We start from the raw sequence: 24,000 nt of genomic DNA on the forward strand, positions 1-24,000 counted from the left end.
GTCTTGCACTTTTCATACAAACTTGTTCAGATCTTTATCTTCATTTCATTTTCCGAGCTGATGATGCATTTCTATTTATTGTAAATAGTTTTATTTTGCTTCGACGTTACGTCATAAAAGCGCCGAGCCAACACTTTTTTAAAATGATTGTAAGAACGGTGAATTTATTTTCTAAAATCCATATCAGAATAAGGTTTTAAGACACAAGTAACAATATGTTATTATACATTAAACGTTTCATGTTCTTGGAAACAAAAATATTTAAAAAGGGAGATACAGAAAAAAGCATAGAACAAGAAAATTTACAACAGAACAAAAAATAAACAAACAAAAAGAATAAAAACAACAACCCCCCCCCCCCCCCCCCCCCGAAAGCCCTAAACAAAACAAAAAAGAAAAAAAAACCCAAACAAGCCAAACAAAACAACAACAACAAAAAACCCCCATCCATTCTTATTATTGACATAGTGTGACGCTCAGTCATAATAATACATGTATTTTAAAGCAAAAAATTCAAAAAGATAAAAATATTTTTAGATAGTCAATGAGTTTAATTAATTCATATTGTGATTGGCGTCGTCTAGATAAGGGTCTTAGAAAGTACCATGAATGAAGAAATAGCACCCGCCTTAACTACGCTACACCTGTCGCCGAATTAGCTCCATGCTTTCCTGTTTATATATTTATTTTTTATTCCCTCTCTCTTTTAAATGCGACTTGTTTCTGTACATGAATTAATAATAAATACTTTATCCCCTTCCGTTTCTCAAAACGATTTGACGGTGGATTGATTGCTCCTGGGAATCATCAATTTGAACCAGTCCCTTGCTTCTTTTTTTTTATGCTTTTAACTTCAGGTCCACAACTTTTCCTCTATCCTCTCCCTTTGTTTTCTGACGTTAAAATGACATAAAAGTGTTGCAAGCGCCGTTAAAAAACAATCAAAACAAACAACCCCCTCTCCCCCCCCCCCCCCCCCCCAAAAAAAAACCCCCAAAAAACCCAAACAATCAAAAAAACAAAAAAAAAACAAAAAAAAAAAAACAAAAAAAAAACACAAAAAAAAAAACGGGGATCACACAAAAAAGTATGGGGAGAAAATAAATCCGTTATGATTATTCGTAAAGTCAAGTTAGTATTTACTTTATTTGATTGACAAGTTAGTTTTGACCCTATTACAATAATACATTGGTTAAAGTTAATACTTAGTTGCTCACTGTATTGAACTAAACAAATATAGTCTACGAGTCAAAGCTTGAAGTATGAAAACATAAATAAGATAAAGTACAACGACTTTTTTTGTAAAGAGCAACTGCGCACGTTCAGTAAAGGTTGGCGCTCTATAAATGTTACTTATTTATAAATTTATCTATTTATGTAATTATTAATTTATTTATTCCTTAATTCATTCATCTATTTGCAGATCACTCACTGAGTAACTTTTCTGGCTCAAATTTTCTTCAGCCATCAACGAAAGCAAAATATTGTAGGTGAGTCCGACACATTTGTTTGTTCTTGTAATGATCTGTTAAGTTTTTTACTTTTATTTTTATTCAATAATTATGTGGGAAACGTTTCACTCATTGTTACAGTAATATCAAGCTGCTAGAATCTGTGGATTGTATGAAGTAATGAACAAAAATGATTTAAGAGCTTCGAGACTGAGCAAAATAAGAGCAAAATACCAATCACGGAATGTTCCGGCACAAAACCCTTCTTCAGCCAATAACAAAAAAAAAAAAAAAAACATTAAAATATCACTTAAGTTTCAGCCGTCTCTCTGGATTCTAAGCGATAAATTAATGTTATTACTGATGCAGTAAATAGCTGAATAAGGGTTTGAGCACGAAACGCTTTGTATTTAGTGATTTGTTCTTTTTCAAAGCTATTATATTATTCCTTGTCCAATCATTACAATTTACATTCATTGTCAACAGCCTTTCTACTCTCTCTCTCTCTCTCTCTGTCCCTCTCTCTCTCTGTCTCTCTCTCTGTGTGTCTCTCTCTCTCTCTTTGTCTCTGTCTCTCTCTCTCTGTCTCTCTCTCTGTCTCTCTCTGTCTCTCTCTCTGTCTCTCTCTCTGTCTCTCTCTGTCTCTCTCTGTCTCTCTCTCTGTTCTCTCTCTCTCTCTCTCTCTCTCTCTCTCTCTCTCTCTGTCTCTCTCTGTCTGTCTGTCTCTTCCTCTCTCTAGTTTTCTGTCTTTCATTCGCTCTTAGCTTCCCATAGACTTAGAAGCTATATCCTTGATCGGCGATCACGGAATAATAAACATCTTACTCACCTTCATATAAAGGAATATGAAAAGGAAGCACAGGGGGGAAATTGTTCAATTTACATTCAGTGTCAAAAGCCTCTCTCTCTCTCTCTCTCTCTCTCTCTCTCTCTCTCTCTCTCTCTCTCTCTCTCTCTCCTCTCTCTCTCGTAGGTAGAGCAGAGGGTTATTATTCTTTTAGTACTGTTTTAATTCAACTCATTCATTTATCCAATAAACTTAAGTCTTTCCTCGTAATGGTCACATCATTAAGAAGCGCGCGAGACTATACGCACTATTTATCAGGGTTGATAAGTGATTCGTTTAATTACCGAACGCAGAAGCCATAGCTAGGTAGAAATAGTAGTAGAGGAACATTTCCTTATCTATTCCCTGGTGGAGCTTCATTGCTCACACGCTGGCCCAATTTCTGGAGGCGGTGAGTACCTTAATCCTTTACATGTGGTGTTCAGAAATACTCGAAAATGGCACAATAATATCTCATCCTTTTTACAACAACAACAACAACAACAACAAAACAAACAAACAAACAAAAAGGGTGGGGGGGGGGGGCAATAGCTCAGTCGGTAGAGCACTCGCTCCAAACGCGAAAGGCCCAATATCGATCTAGCGTGCAGTCGAGATTATTTTTCTTCCCTCTGTCCATCCAGAAGTGGTTTCAACACGTATTGAGAAATATCACAGTTCCTTAAAGAGGAGATAATTATAACTTTACATCTATGGTTAATTACAATTCAAATTAACTTAACATAACTTATATAGAGTAATATCCCCTTTACAAGCTTAAATGGCTGTGCAAGGGGTCCCTAGTCAAACAGCAACATTTAGAATGAGACATGGAGCCGATATTACTTTTTTTTTTTTTTTTCTCTGACAACGCTGTTGACAGCCAGGAACTCATATTACACCAGAGTAAGGCGAGAACATGTGAGTAAAGAACCTTTTCCAATGATTCAACTATGCACCGTTAAGAACGAGACTCGAGCCCTTGATCTTCTGGCTCGAAGGCGAGTGTCATACCACAAGATCACATAGCGCACAAACTCACTTTTTATCTGGTTTACCTCGACTTAGTACTAAATTGTAACGACGGGCCATGAATATTGAATGCAAAATGGTATAAAGATCATGTTTTGAATGAAGTTGATTCCCTCTGGGTGAGGTCTTCTGACCTCCCATCATTGTGGGCAGATGGTCACTTGCTTTGTCTTCCATCCCCTCTATCTGTTTTCTGAATTGCTTTATACCTTTGGTTTGGAATGAGATTACTTGCTTTGTCCTGGCCCTGGCTGGAGTCCTTGGCTGAGAGGTAAACAGTGAAATGTATAGTATTAGTTTAGGGAGATGATATTTTTTCCTTGTGTATTCCTCTTACTGGGATCACGTGCTTGTGTATAGATGAGACTTTTAGGTGATCTCAACCTAAGTACACTGAAAGTATGCTCTTTGAATCTACATCTGATCATGATTTGAACCATTTCCCTTTGTCTTTCTTATATCTGTGTGCTTTTAATAAATCTAAACTTCTTTGTATATCCCATTCACTGTCTTTTTAGTGGTGCTTAAATGACCCAAATTTGTTGCAAGCGCCGTATAACCCCCTTAAGACCAAAAAAGAAATACAAAAACACATAAATTCAAAACCCAACCCCGCCGTTAAAGGGTTCTATCACGTCCCAATTTACTTGTTGAGTGGTGTTTGGATAAGACGTGTTAAATAGTGTCAGACGATGACGTAACGGTAATCAACGCGGACATGCAATGATTGGGAGATACGATGGGAGAGAGAGAGAGAGAGAGAGAGAGAGAGAGAGAAGGGGGGGGGGGAAGGCGGGGAGGGAAGAGATATGGACGAATGAATGCTTAGGTAGGTTGTAATCAACTTAACGGAAGAGTCAACCTGCCATATTGACCGTGGTCAGTAATAGGATTCAATAGTCGTACCGTCACTTCCTTCCTAATGACGTATGGTAACTTAGTAACACTGGCTCTAAACTATCGGAACAATGGCGGACGCCGTATGAAATATTTCTCCGGCGAGCTTAAAAGAGTATCCAGAGGAAAAAAAACCCATCAATTTGATCATGTTTTGACTTTTACACATTCGGATCACAAGGCATATGAAAAGGGAATGAAAAGTTATCGCCAGCATGAAGAATAAAAAGTAAAGATTTTCTTTGTTTAGAACCAAGATGGCCGCCGTTGCCGGGCGCGTGACATCAGACTACTGAATCCAATTCGATCTACACACTGATAAAAGATGCGAATTTATTTGTGGGTTCAGTTTATGTCTCAGAATCATATTCTCATAATCTCTCACATAATCTCATCACCTCAAACGGTTTTGTGAAGGGATTGGCTGGGTGCTGAAAAATATTTTTATTGCTAAAAAAGTGATAGTTAGTGTTGAAATTGTTAAAAAGAATAATGATGCTTGATATACCCGATTTCCACGAAAATCATGGTCAATGCCCTTTACAATGTTTCATTTCTACCCCCAGCAGGCCATATGAAGCTCAAATTACACACAATGCCCAGAGTAAAATCAAAGTATCATATAGATAGTATGCGCTTGGCTAAGAAGCTCATAACATTGCCATCCGGAAGTATAGCAGACCAACACACAAAACTGTGTGTATCCATGAACGTTTATAGTCGGGTTAATACAGTTCAGTGAGCATTACTCATAAACGCGGATGGCAAAAAACAATAACAAAGACCTGAGTGACGTCATCTGCATACTATCTATATAATCTTTTACGGATTCTATAGATAGAACGAAGTTAACGTCACTCAGGTCTTCGTTATTGATTTTTGCCATCCATGCTAACGAGTAATTTTCACTCAAATGTATTAACCAGACTAAAAAAGTTCAAGGTTACACAAAGTTTTGTATGTTGGTCTGATACATTTCCGGATGGCAATGTTATGAGTTTCTTAGCCAAGCGCACAGCATCTATTGAGGAACGAACTTGAGGTCACTTGGCTCTTTCTTATTATTTTATACAGCCTGTTGGCTGATTAGTTCTCACTATAATCTATCAATCAGACTATAAACGTTAAGGTTTCATATAGTTTTGCGTGTTGGTACGTTATATGTGACTAGCGGACGTTGTACGCATTTTACCTATCGGAAATAATGTTATGGGTTTATGTAAAATGCTCACAACATCCACCAGCCAAATCAAACAAAACAACACAAAAAATTGTGTGTAACCATTTAACGTATATATTCTGATTGGTATCATTTAATGAGAAATAATCACTAACGGGCTGTATAAAAACAATAACAAAAGCCTGATAGACGTCAATTTTGTTCCTTCTATAGAAGGTACAAAATTGACGTAACTAAGCTCTTTGTAATTATTTTTAGAGAGCCTGTTTGTGATTAGTGATCACTAAATCATATCAATCAGATTATAGATAATGCGCGCTTGGCTAAGAAACTCACAACTTTGCCATCCGGAAGTTTAACGGACCAACACACAAAACTGTGTGTATGGTAACCATGAATGTTAATAGACAGGTTAATAGTTTAGTGAGAATTACTCATAAACGCGGATGGCAGAAAAAAAAACAATAACAAAGACCTGAGTGACGTCAACTTCGAACTATCTATAGACATAAAAGACAACACACAGCGTTGTGTGCTGGTATGTTTAATTTGGCTGGCGGATGTTGTGGGTATTTTACCTAAACGCATAGCATAAATACTACAGTGTGATCATGGTAAACAATAAATCCGAAATACGATGTCGGTTTATATATATATCACACTGATAAAGCATTCGCTTGCACATTGGATAAACTATTTGGCATCACTTATCCTTTCATCTCTAATCGAATTCAGGTGAACGATATCATTCCATCAACATCTGTTTAAATATTATAGTAATTTTCCTTATTATTATCGTCAAGAGGTAGGAAATGTAGGTTAACGTAACGTAATAGTAATAAATGTAGGCAATCCAGAGGCAGAATTGTGTCTCTGCTGCTGTTATTGTTATCTTGGTTGTTATTGATATACTATCATTTCTACTACTACTACTACTACTACTACTACTACTACTACTACTACTACTACTACTACTACTACAACAACAACTACTACTACTACTACTACTACTACTACTACTACTACTACTACTACAACTACTACTACTACTACTACTACTACTACTACTACTACTACTACTAATATTACTACTACGACAACTACTATTACTATTACTACTACTACTGCTACTACTACTACTACTACTACTACTACTACTACTACTACTACTACTACTACTACTACTACTATTACTGCTGCTGCTGCTGCTGCTACTACTACTACTACTACTACCACAGCCACCACCACAACCACCATCGCCACCATTGGCTTTATATCAAAGAGAAAGCAAACAATTGTTATTACCCACTTAAAGCCACCGAACGCGGATAAAATTGGGCTCCATTGTCTTTACATAATATTACTATCGCCGACATCTTGGCACTTTTCTACTCACTTCATATCTTGTTGTTACCAACATAAGTATCTGCTCCACTCACTTTTCTGAATTAAAAATTCACCCCATACACCGGAGCATACTCAATGTTTCAATCGTTTCTATGTTATATGTTTGTGTTGAGAATATTGGCTATTAAGCTTAACTGCTGGTCAAAATAACTTCGCGATGGTGGTGGGCGAACGAATCGGCGGTCTCAGAAGTGGGTGAGAGAGGGATCTAGAAATGACTTGGGTTTGATACGAATATTTTTTGTGTTCGTGGATAGCTCACACGGTAGAGCCATGCTCTCACCTGCCAGGCGGAGGGAGTTGTCGTACCAATAAGGTCGCAGGTTCAAACCCCACCACCGCCGCGAAAAATTTTTTATTCTCTATTGTCTTCTGGCACTTTTCTACTCACTTCATATCTTGATTCACATAAACATTTGTTGAAAAGCACATCTCCCGAGCAACAAAACGACCTTATAGGCGAACTGGACTCCTAGCCAGTTCTTTATTATACGGAAACAAACGATCAGGCGCTCAGCGATTACACCCACTTTACACGTGCACCCGGTTTCAGTTTCCTCGGCTTCAAGGCATCATCATCAACATTCTCAAATGTTACGAGGTTACATCGACTTCTCCTCATTCCATCCACCCCTACTGTGGAGTGAATAGGTAACCCGCAGTCCCAAAACGGTATTATATCGCGTGGTGAGTTAGTTTCTGGAAACCACAAAATTTGAACGTTAGGGGAACGATTTCTATTTGTTTGGACCTCTCTTACAATCCTGTTCTGTTTTTTTAAAAAAAAATAAATACTGAAGTTACTTTTACGACAAAAAACAAGACTAATTTTATGTGATAGATTAAAACAGGTTTCCGTTATATAATTGTTGTGTTTTTCCCCCTTTCTTTGTAGTAAGGTCTAAGGGATTTTTTATGACACGTATTTGGGGCATTGGTTATCATTTGAAAAGGCGACTAGAGCTGTTTGTATATGGAATAGACACGGTTTAAACAGTTTATATTATTATGATGGAGAATCTCTACTTTTATTTTTTACCCCCCCCCCCCTCCAACTCTGTCTAGACAGCAGTGATTGGGTAGCTGGGTCTGTTAGACCTGGTGGAAAGTACTTTACATAGGTAAACCAGAGTGATATCCAAAGTCTTTGTTGCTTTTATTGGCTGCTTGCCGCTCTGTGTTTCTCTCTGGATTGTGACCGATGAGTGATATTTTCAAGTTTGAAAGCCGAACGCAATTCTGGGCTTGATTTAACATTGTTACAATGGAGAATATTCTGCGCTGGTTTGAGAGATTTCTATTAAAATAATGAGCCCGTAATAATTTTGGTTGTCAGACCTGCAAATAAGGATACATCATATTGATGTCATCATCGCTTCAAATCGGTACTTTGTCGGAATGGGCAGATGATCAACGTGAACATATGTCCAGGTCTGACATCCGCTGTTAAAAGACCAGATACTCATTTTATACCCGAGTAAGGTGAGAGAATGTGAGTTAAGCGTCTTTTCCTACATGTTAAGTGTTGATGTTGGCTAAGGACCCCTTGTACAGAGCTTGGGCACATTTAACGGATATTGCGCTATATAAATATTCTATTTTTTTAAACTCGACTCACTCTTAGTAATTTATTATGTTCGGGGGCGGAGTGAGTTGCTGAATGCGGAAGCTATTGTTTGCGTTTAGGCTGAAGTATTTTGATAATCTTCGCTTGATGAATGTATTCAAATCTGTTGTGTTACCACATGTTTTGGGAAGAGCGTTCCAGCCTTTGATGGTGCGGGGTGCAAATGAATACTTGAAGATGTTTGAGTTTGCAGATCTGTGTTAGAGTGTTTTTGAGTGGGCTTTATTTCCCCGTGTGCGTGAATTGTGTTGCATGTCTATCTAGTTGTTTTCATGAGACGACCGTCGTTCCATTTCGTATTTTTGAACAAAAGAGTTCATCGTTGCTCTTTCTGTCTGTCTTGTCCATCCAAGTTGTGTTATTATCCTCCTCCTCCTCATCATCATCATCATCATCATCATCATCATCATCATCATCATCATCATCATCGTCGTTCGGTAGATCCACAGTATACAATAACTTAATTTCGTCATCTCTCTCTCTCTCTCTCTCTCTCTCTCTCTCTCTCTCTCTCTCTCTCTCTCTCTCTCTCTCTCTCTCTCTCTTAAAGTTTTAAAATGAATATAACTAGAATTTTAATGATCAAATGTAACCCATCGTCTCAAAGCGGTATTATTTCGGAATGAACTAGATGAGGAAAATTAAAGTTATAACCTTAAAGATAAAACATGGCGTTTCCTTCTGTTCATTATGGTAGAGTATAAATACTATATCTTTCATTGCCAAACGTTCTAAAGTCCTTTTTCCCCACCGTTTTATCTCTAAATTCACTTCTTGGGGTACAACACATCCCGACATAATACCGTTTTCAGACGACGGTTCACAAATTATTTAGAGTTGTGATCCATTGCGTAAAAACGGTATTATATCAGAATAGTGTATCTGCTTAAAATTAATTGTATTGGTCTATGTAGTCTAAAATAGGGTAAAATTTATATGTATTAGTAAAACATGCAAAAGTAGTCCTTCAGAGCCATTCGGCCCAAAGATCGTGTTGTATGTTAAGTGTTCCTGTTGACTAGGGACCCTTGTAAAGTGCTTTGAGCACCTTTAGTGGACATTTAGTGGACATCGACCATGTGGTACTTCACTGTCCATCAACATCCATAGAGGGCGGCTATCCTGCTATCCACAAAGCTGATGACTACTACATCAAATGGCTGAATGAGTCACACTTGGAGGTGTGAAGACCATACGACACTACTACTAGTGGACATTCAGCTATATAAATTTTCCGGGTTTTTTTTTTTTTTTTTTTTTTTTTTGGGGGGGGGGGGGGATTCGTTTGTTTGTTTTCGTGTCCCGAGCGTTTATAAAGCCGGAGTGACTATACATAGCGCCCACTAGGTATATACAGAAACAAAGTTATACCCTCTATATTGATAAAACAACTTCCTTCCTGCGTATTGCAAGCATCGGATTCTCCAACTGTCTTGTGACATTTTGCAACCTGTTTGCAATAAATCCACAAACACATTTTCTAAATTTCACCATTAATTTGGGGAATACCAAAGTGAGTCATTCCACGGTCTCCACCCATAACAACAATAAGAATAAGAACAATGCGTTCCTTGTGGGAAGACGGTAAAACAGGAGGAATAGAAATAAATATGAATGAATGAATGAACGTGGGTTAGAATTTTCTTGCTTTCATTTTGTAGAGTATTTTTGTTATATCAACACGTCTATGGAATACTCCACCCGCTTTCTCGTAATATAATAATGATAGTATGATTATGATAATAATAAAACTAATAATGGTTATAATGATAATGAAGATGATGATGATGATGATGATGATAATAATAATAATAATAATAATAATAATAATAATAATAAAAATAATAATAATAATAATTATTATTATTATTATTATTATTATTTTTATTATTATTATTATTATTATTATTATCATCATCATCATCATCATTATTATTATTATTATTATTATTATTATTATTATTATTATTATTATTATTATTATTATTATTACTATTATTATCATAATGATGATGATGATGATGATGATGATGATGATGATGATGATGATGATGATGATGATGATGATGATGATATGAATTGAGAATCTTTATGATTGGTATGCTCGGAAAAAAAAAATCTCGATCTCGGTCCCTTTGCGTGTGAAGCTTGTGCTCTACCAACTGAGCTTATGGGCGTAATGATTCTAAATAAATTAGATAACAGGGAATAAAGGAAAAAATAATCATTTCAATGAGAGCTTTCCATTTCAACGTAGTTTATAACACTTTAGAAATACAACAAGAGTATAGAAACTCGTGTGTAAAGATGGAGAGATACCTTCATTGTTTTATATTTTCCATCTGTTTATTACCTGAACATGGTGATAAATCTATTATTGTTTTATCTTTTGCCTCGGCGACTATAGTCACATGCTGCTTGTTATAGCTTCTTGTGTCTTAGATTCTCATCTTTTACCGACATTGATAGTGTAGAGTGGAAAGGCTATCATACGAGAACCGCTTGCAACGACCTTCTTGCTAATGTTATATTAAGAGGCAGAGATTCCGTTTTAAAATTTAGTTTAAGATAAGTTTTCTTGCTAACCTACTTTACAACTAATGCAGGCCCAAAATCAAAGAATCAAGGAAGAAAAAGGAGAAAAGGAGGAGAAAGAGGAGGATAAAGAAAGTTAAGGGGAGGAGGAGGAGGAGGAGAAGGAGGAAGAAGAAGAGGAGGTGATGGTGGTGGTGTTGGCAGATGGGCGGAGGAGGAGGAGGAGGAGAAGGGGGAGAAGGAGGAGGAGGAAGAGGAGGAGGAGGAAGAGGAGGAGGAGGAAGAGGATGAGGAGAAGAAGAAGTAGAGGGAGGAGAAGAAGGAGGAGTGCGAGGAGGAGGAGGAGGAGGAGGAAGAGGAGGAGGTGGATGTGATGGCGAAGAAGAAGAGGAACAGGAGGAGGTGGAAAAAAAGAAGAAGAAAAAGAAGAAGAAGAAGAAGAAGAAGAAGAAGAAGAAGAAGAAGAAGAAGAAGAAGAAGAAGAAGAAGAAGAAGAAGAAGAAGAAGAAGAAGAAGAAGAAGAAGAAGAAGAAGAAGAAGAAGAAGAAGAAGAAGAAGAAGAAGAAGAAGAAGAAGAAGAAGAAGAAGAAGAAGAAGAAGAAGAAGAAGAAGAAGAAGAAGAAGAAGAAGAAGAAGAAGAAGAAGAAGAAGAAGAAGAAGAAGAAGAAGAAGAAGAAGAAGAAGAAGAAGAAGAAGAAGAAGAAGAAGAAGAAGAAGAAGAAGAGGTTGGAGACGAACAAAAAGATAAGCGAACCTACATTCTATTCTTGACTATACGTTAATCGGGTACATTTTCTCATTATTTCTACTGAATATGACATTATCGTGTGTTCGATCAATACAAAAACCTATAAAAATATCCATTCTGCCCCACGCCACATTGTAGAGGATCCAAGTTGCTCAGTTGGTAGAGCACTCTCTTTACACCCAAAGGAATAGAGATTGATCTAAGGTGAAGTCGAGATTCTTTACTGAATCCCCTCTCCTTGTCCATCCAGCAATGTCTAGGTAGCTTGGTCTGTTAGATTTGGTGGAAAGTACTTTGAGACTGACAAGTGTTCTGTAAAGACGGTAGCAAGAAATTGCTATTGTCCGTTTGACGAAAAAAGAAACTGGGAAACTGGGCCTGGCTCCATGGGCCTCATTGCTCTGAATGATTACTTTCAAACATGATTGGCTGTTTCCTTTCCATTGAACTCGAGTGACAAATAGACACTTATAGATAGTATGCGCTTGGCTAAGAAGCTCATAACATTGCCATCCGGAAGTATAACGGACCAACACACAAAACTGTGTGTATCCATGAACGTTTATAGTCGGGTTAATACAGTTCAGTGAGCATTACTCATAAACGCGGATGGCAAAAAAACAATAACAAAGACCTGAATGACGTCATCTTCGAACCATCTATATAAGCACGCTTCTCGGACAGTCCTCATAATGTAAACAACGGCAGTGATTGGTTGATATGGTAAACTACACAGGAGTTAATATCGATGTGATGTGTCATGCATTGTAAAATACCCATTGTCCTACCGCTTGATCAATAGAACTTACATAGAACGATGTATAATTTCAACCGTTTATAATCTGATCGAGAAAATCGTGTGAGAACTATTCACCTATCTGGCGGATTGAAAAGAATAACAATGAACAGAGAGTGGTTGAGTTAATTTAAGTTAGAGTTTATAGATAGAATGCGCTTGGCCAAGGAGTTCACAACATTGCCATCCGGAAGTATAACGGACCAACACACAAACTCTGTGTAACCGTGAACGTTTATAGTCTGGTTAATACAGTTTAGTGAGAACAACTCACAAACGCGGATGGCAAAAACAATAACAAAGGCCTGAGTGACGTCATCTGCATACTATCTATAGATAGAAGGCGCTTGGCCAAGGAGTTCACAACATTGCCATCCGGAAGTATAACGGACCAACACACAAACTCTGTGTAACCGTGAACGTTTATAGTCAGGTTAATACAGTTTAGTGAGAACAACTCACAAACGAGGATGGCAAAAAGAATAACAAAGGCCTGAGTGACGTCATCTTCGAACTATCTATATAGATAGTTCGAAGATGACGTCACTCAGGTCTTTGTTATAGCTTTTTGCCATCCGCGTTTATGAGTAATGCTCACTGAACTGTATTAACCTGACTATAAACGTTCATGGATACACACAGTTTTGTGTGTTTGTCCGTTATACTTCCGGATGGCAATGTTATGAGCTTCTTAGCCAAGCGCATACTATCTATACAACCAACTATGCTTGTCCGAGCACGTGTGAGGGTGTATCACAAATTCTGTGTTTTGATTGGTAAAATAATCTAACGGTTAATTACTTGTTTCAAAATCCAATGACGAACTACCATAGCCAAATGTTTCATAAGAATGTCAGGATTGGTCATATCATAAAAATGACAAAACATTCAGATAATACACCAAATTTATCAGATGAGAAATCTTTTCATGTTCAAATGAAATGTGAATGAAATTATCTTGACTTTATGATTAATAAAGATAGAACATGTATTTCTCCTTTCGAGTGAAAATCGATAAAATTCACATACAGCATATCGAAAGTATCTAATTGACTTGTATACATTTTATTTTTGAAAATATATTAAAATTGCCCAAGTTATTGCGGTTCCTAACGGATATTTTATTGTCATGTATTAAAACTTTGGCATCAGGAAATACTAAAACTTTTGGAAACGTTGCAAATCGAGTGCATCATAATATTTAGAGCATTGAATTATGCAGATCACAAAATAGGAAGCAGGCACTGGTGTAAAATAAAAATTTGAAGAAGTGCGAAACAGTGCCAGACAAAGGAAGATAGAAAAAAGCTTGTATTTCTATTTTTATCCTTTTTTTTTTTTTGGGGGGGGGGGGGGGGTTCTTGGTGGGTTTTTTCTTTCGTCCTTTGTCTGGGCACTGTGTCAAACACACTTTTTCAAATCCGTTGAATTTCACCCACCTCATAATTTTACTTATTATATTCAAATAATATTTCTATTTTCTTGACTCATTTACATTTAGCATTGCGTATCAAACTAACTACCAACTCTGTACACGTACCGAATACCTGAACATAATGTATTTCCCATTCACTGTTTGAAATAAATAAATGACACATCCAAAGCAAACAAAGATTACGTTTACCGGCATTCAGCATGATAGATTAACTATCAAACGTCATGAATTATCACAAAGAAGTTCCATTTTCTCTTTCTTCTTCCACTATGGAGCTTGGCAAATTTCTTCTGGAATAAAATCTAGAGAAATTAGTCCATGTGCAATGGAATTTTTTAACCAAATGGCAATAATAATATGGGTTAATGATAATGATACTAATAGTAATAATAATAATAATAAATAATAATAATTAATAATAATAATAATAATAATAATAATAATAATAATAATAATAATAATAATAATAATAATAATAATAATATAATAATAATAATAATAATAATAATAATAATAATAATAATAATAATAATAATAATAATAATAATAATAATAATAATAATAATATAATAATAATAATAATAATAATAGTAGTAGTAGTAGTAGTAGTAATAATAATAATAATAATAATAATAATAATAATAATAATAATAATAATAATAATAATAATAATAATAATAATAATAATAATAATAATAATAATAATAATAATAATAATTTTTTTTTACTATCCAACAAATAGCAACTCAACTAGTCTAGTGGTATGGCACTCGCTTTCAGATTGGAAGGTCCTGGGTTCGAGCCTCGCTCGGCACATAGTTGAGTCCTTGAAAGAGGCTCTTTACTAACATTCTCTCAACGTATTCAGGTGTAAAATGAGGACCTGGCCGTTAACAGCATTGTCTCTGTCCGAAAAAATTGTAATATCGCCTAACAGGCGTCATGTCTCATCCTACATGTTAAGTGTTGCTGTTGGTCAGGGCCCCTTTGTAAAGCGCTTTGAGCACGTTTAGTGGATATTGCGCTGTATAAAAGCTCAATCAATGCACAAAACGCGAAGGTCTTTTTCCCCATACTTTTAGTTTTAATACCATTTTTTATGGGTCATTTTCATCTTAACATAACTCCGTTTTGAGAGAATGGACTACATTTTGTAAGAATTCATAGTTTCAAAGCGTGAATTTTATGGAAAGAAGGAGGTCTTTTGTTCAGTTAGGTTTATGCCTGTGCGTTAAAATTTTTAAAAGAATCAGATTTAGCACATCAGATAATCATCCGCCATTTGCCGTACTTTGACCCCCCCCCCCCCCCCCGCCGCCTCTCCTTTCCCCGCCTCTCCTCCCCCCCCCTCCCCCTGACGTGTACATTAGCAGGTCTGACATGCAGACGCACTTATGGGCCTAGTTTAACATTGTTACAATGGTCAATATTTTGCGTCATTTTGTGAGATTCTCATTACAACAATGAGCCCACAATGAATTGGGTTAACAGACCTGCAAATAAGTGCACGTCGCCCTCCCCCCATTCAACCCCCCCCCCCCCCCAATAAAAAATAAATCCCCCAAAAAACCAACACTTGACCAAAATTTTAGATAGATATATGCGCCCCCCCCCCCCCCCCCCACTCCCCCCCCCCCCCCCCCCCCCCCCCCCCCCGACAGTACTGCAGTGTACAAAATTGACGCGCAAAATTCAAATGCTGAGTAGGTACTTCATTCCTGTGAGGTTAATTTTTCACCTCCAATTCACGGCACTTGTTAGAGATCTCACACAGGGTTAATGAATAGGATATAGTTTTTAAAATCAGGATGCTCTCTCATTATCTCTTTTTAATCAAGATTTACGAGTTGCCGTAAAATGTCTGAAACCACAGTCTTTACCTGTACACAATTTCCCAAGAGCTATGAGTATAACTAGATACTGTATTATCTCAAATTGTTTACAAAACGAATTCACTTTTTATACAATAGTTTGATAGTTTAAAGAAGGTACTTGTCGTTTTGTGGTCCATCCGCTCTGAAAGAGGTAAATATCAGTAGTGGTTGGGTAGCTCAGACTTAAAGATCGAATGTGCTTTGCGATTGACTAGCGTCATATCCAAAGGGTAGGAAGCAATATGATTCAATAGTTTCGCCCAGCAACGAGCAGCTTGGTTCTAAACAAAGAAAATCGGCACTTTTTATTCTTCATGCTGGCGAGAACTTTTTCACATGTCATATGACCAGAATGTATAAAAGTCAAAAAATGATCAGGTTTACAATGTTTTTCTCCTCTGGATACACTTTTATGCTTGTCGGAGAAGTATTTCATAAGTGTCATACCACAAGACAATATAGCCACACTTGGTTCATCCCGAGATAAAATCGTTTAGAGACGGTAGGTCACATCTTAAGGAAATCTTGAATTAGAGAACAATGAACTTATTCTTCAGCTGCTTCAGCCTTACGTTGTGCCCGCTATCAGATCGAAAAATCAAAGCAGACCGAAGACTGAAGACGTTTTCTAGACAGTCCTGCGCACTGACGGGTTCACATGCTTTTATCTCATATTATTATACATTGTTATCTGATCCCTCTAGCTGTGTATGTATAACATGTACGTATAGTGAGTGAGCGAGTGAGTGAGTCATCGTCGTGATATTATAACATACAGACCTACCTCGTAATCTGAAAAATTCGTAGTAGAAATACGAATTTTTGGTTCCAGCTATAACAGAGATGCATAGGTCTCTTTGACTCAATAAATCATGTTGAAAAGAGAAGTCTAGCCGCATAGAACCAGGATATTGAAGCATCTTTGGATTATGCTGAGGGCAAATTGTTTATTTCTAAAGCTATTTAACCCTCTTCTTACCATCTACATCAAAATCGTCACATTTGTTACGATCAATATATATTTTTTTCTTATTTAGATTTATTTTGTACTTCACAGTAATCTTTGTTTAATTAATAAGAACATAAAGTTGCTTTGTAGAGAGATTGTTTGAGTTTTAAAAAATCAATTTTTCTGCTGGGTAAGCCTGCCATTTTGGGAAAATACTGAAACTGGCCGGTCAGAAGAGAGTTAAAGTGAATTTTTCTTCTTCTCCCTTGGAAACTACGAATTTTAAAAATTGTAAGTTCGCAGCTCTGATCATATAAAATGCACAGTAATATACTTGGTCTGTTGCATTGGCCTTTTAATGCCGAGAGTTAGATGGGGTTATGGGAGCATTCTTTGAGCGGGCGGAAGGAGACTATAATGAAGTTCACGGTGGGATTTGAGAAAGAAAAGGGAGGAGAGCGGGGGTTGGGGGGGGGGGGGGTGTTGGAGGAGAGAAAGACAGATTGAAAGATTGAAAGAATGAATTTAAAGAAAGGCTGAATAAGGAGACTGTTACAAACAGTACAGCTTGGCTATCGACACTGTAAAGAAAAATATAAAAGAAAAGAAAAGAATTATAATTTTTTAACCGCCCCCCCCCCCCCCCCCCCCCCCAAAAAAAAAAAATAATGATGAACCCAAAAAAAAAAAACCCCAACAAAAAAAAAAACAAAAAAAGACAACAGAAAAACAAAATAAAGTGATGACAAACACCGCCTTAGTCTCTGTCATACTTTTTTTTTTGTAACATGACACTCTCGTATTCTTAGGACACACCAAAAATAAAAACAAAAAACCGACAATCTTCTATAAATTGATAATAATATTCTTTTGTAACAACGAATCAAGTCTATCTTCTCGCTCCTGAACTTAAAGCATCAACTATCTTGATACCTTATCTCTTGCGGTGCTCTTCTTATGAGTAAGTAGTCCTAACGTGCTGGTTTCATCACCGGTTGAAATCTTTAAATGCCAAGCAAGCTGCACACATAGAGTAGATAGAATGTGTATTAAAACATGGAATAAAATAGATTATTATGCCCCATGTGTGTTAATCGTACTACGTCTTGAAGGTACGGTGCAGAACAAAATACAAAAAAAAGGACCCAAAAAAGCAATGAACGTTTCGGTTTCAAAACCCTTCTTCAACCAACAACAAAAAGCCCCCAAAAACAGACAAACAAAACAATAACAAGTCATAATCTGCCGTCTTTCTAGTTTTCAAGTAATGTATTTATGTTTTTATTGTCTTTTATTATAATTTGTCGAGGAAGGGTTTTGGATGGACCCGAAACGCTCCATGCTTGGAATTTTTTTTTTTTTTAATGTTTTTTTTTTTTTTTGTCTGTTTGTTCGTTTGAAACCGTTATGTTCATTTTTGTTTATTATGTTTTAGAGTACACAGCCTCTCGCAGTTTAGTATAACTTTCTTTGTATGTAGAGTAATGTTGTACTCGAGATCTGTGTGAAGACCAGGGATTTATTTATCGGATACCCGAGTGCGAGCAGCAGATCGTAGGAATCCGTAACTTGCTTCGGGGATCACTACTGAATCGATAGAATCGGCCAGCATCATAATATTATATATTCAGTAAATAGGAATAAGTATAATATAATAATACAGCATCTTCGCAAATTCTTAGGTTTGAGAACTTTTGTAAAGATGAGAATCATTTTATTCGATCGATATTTCAAGGACGAGATTTATGGCCAAAATTTTAATAAAGATAGCTCAGTTGGTAGAGCACTCGCTTCACACCCAAAGGGACCAAGATTGATCCCGGGTGCATTCGCGATCTTTTTCTGACCCCCCCCCCCCACCCCTGTCCACCCAGCCGTGAATGGGTAGCTGAGTGAGTCTGTTAGATTTGGTGGAAAGTACTTTGCGATAGACTAGCGTCCTATCCAAAGGATAGCAAACAATTGCTATTGTCCGTTTCATGCTATAGAAGCCGGGATAAACTCCGGCTCCGTGGGCCGAATGGCTCCGAATGACTACTTTCTTTGTTTCAGAGTATGATAATATCATCGTTGATTTCCAAGCCTTTCCATTTGTGACTCGTCGCCTCAAATCGGTATTAACCAGTTAACTGTCGTATTCTGGAAGAATGCGGAATTAAACGTTTGGCTAAAAAAACCCAACTCGTCCTTCGAATATCGACCGATTTAAATGACTCTCATCTTATCTAAAACTCTCAAACCTGGGACATTATTAAATTTCCTCACGAAGTCCCAGATTATAGAGAAACGACAAAAGTACAACCTGAAGTAATAATAGGATTCAATAGTCTGATGTCACTTTCGCCCAGCAACCAGCATCTTGGTTCTAACCAAAGAAAATCGGTAGTTTTTATTCTTCATGCTGGCTATAAATGTTTCATTTGTCATGTGATCAGAATGTATAAAATTCAAAATGTCATCAGATTTATAATGTTTTTCTCCTCTGGATACACTTTTATGCTCGTCGGAGAAGTATTTCATAAAGGCGCCCGCCATTGTTCCGATAGTTTAGAACCAGTTACTAAGTTACTATGCGTTATTACGAGGAAAGTGACGTCAAGACTTTTGAAGCCTATTGCTCAAATGTCAACTAAAATAGAACTGCCTGAATAATGTTCTGCGCACGGGTGACCCATTCCGTGGAAAGAAATTCTGCACAAATGAGTAGCATTTTAGCCAAATTCTGACGTCAGTCGGCGCAAGTGGAATGCGCCTGTGCAAATTGTATAAGCAAACTAACTTTTTTAAAGACACGTCTTTTATCTCTCAATCGCGTAGATCCCGTGGCAGGTTCTGCAGGGCTGCCAGATGGCAAGTGTTCCCGGTTGCCAATTTCGTCTTCAAAAGTGGCCAAATGAAACCTCACGTAGCCAAAAACTACATCATATACTTTGACCACCTTGAAATATTTATCGGTTTTGATAATCAAGAAATCGGCTAGACCACAAGAAACATTGTTATGGTTATAAAAACAAATTAAGATATACATTTTAAAAGAAAATAATTTTAAAAAATAATTCAATAATTGAAACACGATTCTCTTTGTGGCCAATTATGTTCAATTTGTGTTCTGGCAGCCCCGGTTCTGACTAATATGCTTCACACATGACATGGCCAATGGGGGAATGAGATGAACGATGTTTTCTTTTTATTGATCCCCTCCCCTTTCCCCACCCACACCCTCCTCTTTCTTCTTCTCTTTCTACGTATCAGAAATAATATCTATCACTGCTGGCTTCCTTGACCTGCTTCCATTCCTTACACTCTACGACGTAGTGTAAGGATAGATAACACGCGAAATTAATGGCCAGGGAACTAACTGACTGTATGTAGTAAATTGAATGCTTGTTCTTGGAACTGGGGTACATAATAAAAACCTTTTTTTCCAAAAATAGCTGTAAAGGCCAACATTTTCAAAATTCAAATGTTTCTAGACACTAAAGAACTTTTAAAACATCGAATAATGTTAAGTTACTCTCTCAAAAATAAAAATTACCTGTTCCGACCATAATTTTTATTCATTACTTTGACCCGGAAATGGCATTACAGTACAATCCTAGAAAATATTGTGGATCACCGTCCCAAAACGGTATTTTGTCAGTATGGATCTTGTTAAAATCGAATATTAGTTATATATAAATGGGTTCATTTTATGTGTTATAATGTTTTATTGAGTAGGGTAAAATTGACGTTATAAAGTGCGCGCGAACACACCCACACACAAACACACACAAACACACACACACACACAAGATTTCATAACTGATAAAATTTACTTTAAACCCACTTTTTGGCACACACACACACACACACACACACACACACACACATACACGCGCGAGCGCGCGATTTCATAACTCTGATAATATTCACTTTAAAGCCTCTTTTTGGAAACACACACAAACACACACACAAACACACACACACAAACACACACAAACACACACACAAACACACACACAAACACACACACACACACACACGAGATGTCATTCCTCCGATAATATTCACTTTAAAACCACTTTTTGGCATCCGTATCACTGGACCCTACATGATATCATGTTTAGGTGGTTGGTCACACATTCTTCTATTTAGTGATCAAGTTAAATTTGTAACAATAGTATAGGGACTATTGAGCGTCAATGATCGATGGATAAGAATGAATAATTGCAAAAAAGACACCGGCCAAAGGTAGTAAATGCAGAATAGAATTCTTTTTAAGATTCAGCATTTTATACATCACAACATCCACTAAACGTGTTCAAAGTAATCCCCATCTTGACAAAAACTCTCACACCTGGGACTTCACAGCAAAGTCCCAGGTTTGAGAATTGTTGCCAAGATGAGGGACAGTTTTTTCGATCAATATGCGAAGGACGAGTTTTCGCCAAAATGTTATATAAGTATAGGTAGTATGCGCTTTACTCAGACGCTCACAACATTTCCATCCGGAAGTATAACGAACCAACACACAAAACTATGTGTAACCTTGAACGTTTATAGTCTGGTGAATACAGTTTAGTGATAATTACTCATAAAAGCAATAACAAAGACCTGAGTGACGTCAACTTCGTTCTATCTATATTTTCAGAGTGCAGTAAAATAAATAAAGTCATTTTGACCTTAACCAACGCGTCACAACAACCACAAGAATGTTCAAACCAAGGATGATAACTCGCATACAAAACAAGTTTCAAGATAGTTCAAGTGTACATACTCAACCATTTGCCTTGATTGCATACAGCAGGCAAAACCAGCCCACTCACCTATTCTGCCTTACTCTGGAATTTAAAAAAAAAAAAAACAAATAATTAAAATGTTGGCCAAAAAAAAAAAAAAAAAACAACTCATCCTTCGAATATCGATTGATCAAAATGACCTTCATATTGCCAACAACAGCTCTCAAACCTGGGGCTTCACGGGGGTCCCAGGCTTGAGAACATTTTTGAAAAAAGCAATATGACAGTCATTTAAGTCATTTTAATTCATCGCTTTTCAACGGTTTGAGTTTTCTTGTCAAAATTTTAAGAAGCGTTTTATCAGACAACGGCAATATTGCCCAAGTTCCTGATCGGATTAGGATGCTTGATACTCTCTGAACAGCGTCGTAAATTCATTTAAAGATATTTCTCGTGTAGTAAGGTAGATCTAGTGGCACTTAACTCTGGTGTATCCCAACAAATTGGTTGCAATGCCGTCAAGAAAAATTGTAACGAAAGTTTATATAATATATTTGTGCATTGGATTCTAGAAGTTGAAGAAGAAGTACAAGAAAATTGATATTTGCAATCATACTGGGCGTTGGTTTATGCATTTTGAAATTGCATAAACTTATACAGAGCAATTCGGCAAATTAGGGAGCAGGCACTGGTGTAAGATAAAGGTCAGGAAGGTGTTTATGAAACAATGACAGACAATGCGCAAGAAAATAAAATACAAGACAAAGAAACCCCCCCCCCCCCCCCCCCCCCACACCCCCTAGAAAAAAAAATCAGTCTTCCTCGACTTTCTCCCAGTCCAGGAAATATGATTAAATGGAATGTTTATGCTTTTTTCTCATATTCTTCTTTCTTGCTTTGTCTGGCACTGTTCTAGACACTCTTTTTAAAATCGAGCAATTTTAAAGTCCATACTGTACAAAGCTGCTAGAAGCTCTGGACTGTAAGAATTTATGTACAAAAATGTATATAACAGCATCAAAATAAAATAAAATACACAATTCGGAACGTTTACTGAAGAAAGGTTTAGAGCTAGTAACGTTCCTTGCTTGCTTTTTTGTTGTTTTTTTTTTTTTGTCTTTTGTTTTTGTAAGTGTTGTTATATTTATAATTTTGTACCCGTATATGGGCCTAGTTTAACATTGTTATAACGGACAATATTTTGCGTCATTATTTGAGATTTCCATTACAACAATGAGCCAATGGTTATCGGACCTGCAAATAAGTAAACGTCTGATCAGATGGTCAGCGTTTATGCTTATTATATTATTGTATTGTATTTTTAGATTTGCCGGTATTTCTGTGCTCGATGATGTATTGTTTCATTCATCCTGATTGCTATTATAGGGGGAACCCGAAACGTCCATTTTATCTGTTTTCGTAATTAAATTGAAGCTTACATTCAATTTTACATTGTTATTTACACATTTGAATGTGCATATCCAGGCTACATCATGTATATTTCCTGAGCAAACGAGCTCAATGGGGAAAATAGTGTGTTCTCAAAATATTTGTTCCAAATCCCTTTAAGGAGTGGAACTAGCCTTAATAATTGCTGGTAGTCAATAATAAAGATAATCTATCGTCATGCTGCTAAATTAGACTTTACCACCTAATGACTCAATATGTAAACAAATCATTTTTAGTCCTCACGAGGACTAATTACACACTTCCAATGAGTTTGGACCGGAAGAGAGGTACGTGTGGCGTCACAACTACTGCTTAATTCTCATTCACCTGAACGTTAACGCCTACCCCCTTCTTACCTGCTCACTGAAAATCAACGCTGGTTTCCTTAAATTGTTTACACGTTTTATGTTGCAAAGTTATTTAGCATCTTATCAAACATCAGAGTAAGTGTTCTTAATTAGATTTTAACCGTTATTTTCCACGATGTTTACATACAATATCTTAACCCTGTCTCTAATGTTTAGTTTATCTTATTTGATATCAGATAATGATATTAACGACACTCGTAAGGGGAAAATGGCTGAAGATTACATATTTCATTATTATGTATTTATTATTATATTATTATATCACCATAAAATTGAACATATTTTCTTATAATTACAGTTTAAGCAAGGAGAAAACAAAATCTAAGAAATATATTATAAACCTAAACAATAAGTATCAGTCTTTGTCAAACTCAGATCTTTTTTTTTCCGGACAGATTTACTTCAATTCAATTCAATTAAAACATTTCTTTATTGTCGGAAAAGATCATTACATAATATTACTCGGAATATATGACTACTAGTAACAGCAAATAGATATATTTTTATGATTATTCTCCGACATTTAAAATTATTATACATATTCTAGGTAAATATGACAATAACATTATGCACAATCTCTCTCTCTCTCTCTATCTCTCTCTCTCTCTCTCTCTCTCTCTCTCTCTCTCTCTCTCTCTCTCTCTCTGATTTTTACTCCCTTTAGAAATGAATATTACAAATAATATTCTTAGTGTAAAAGAGTCACTT

At 36.5% G+C, this 24,000-nt stretch overlaps 1 protein-coding gene across 16 annotated transcripts in view; it reads left to right on the forward strand.

Moving 5' to 3' along the window:
• Positions 1–24,000, forward strand: part of LOC144978403 (hemicentin-1-like) — a 155,519-nt gene that overhangs the window by 57,570 nt on the left and 73,949 nt on the right. For all 16 annotated transcript variants that reach the window (XM_078924383.1, XM_078924390.1, XM_078924385.1 and 13 more), the window contains one exon: positions 1,424–1,490. The gene's annotated coding sequence lies outside the window, so the exon portion shown is untranslated. The remainder of the gene's footprint in view (positions 1–1,423; positions 1,491–24,000) is intronic.

This window comes from Berghia stephanieae, chromosome 8, assembly GCF_034508935.2.
Source record: "Berghia stephanieae isolate SIO BIC M18660-M18661 chromosome 8, UCSD_Bste_1.3, whole genome shotgun sequence".
NCBI lineage: Eukaryota > Metazoa > Mollusca > Gastropoda > Nudibranchia > Aeolidiidae > Berghia > Berghia stephanieae.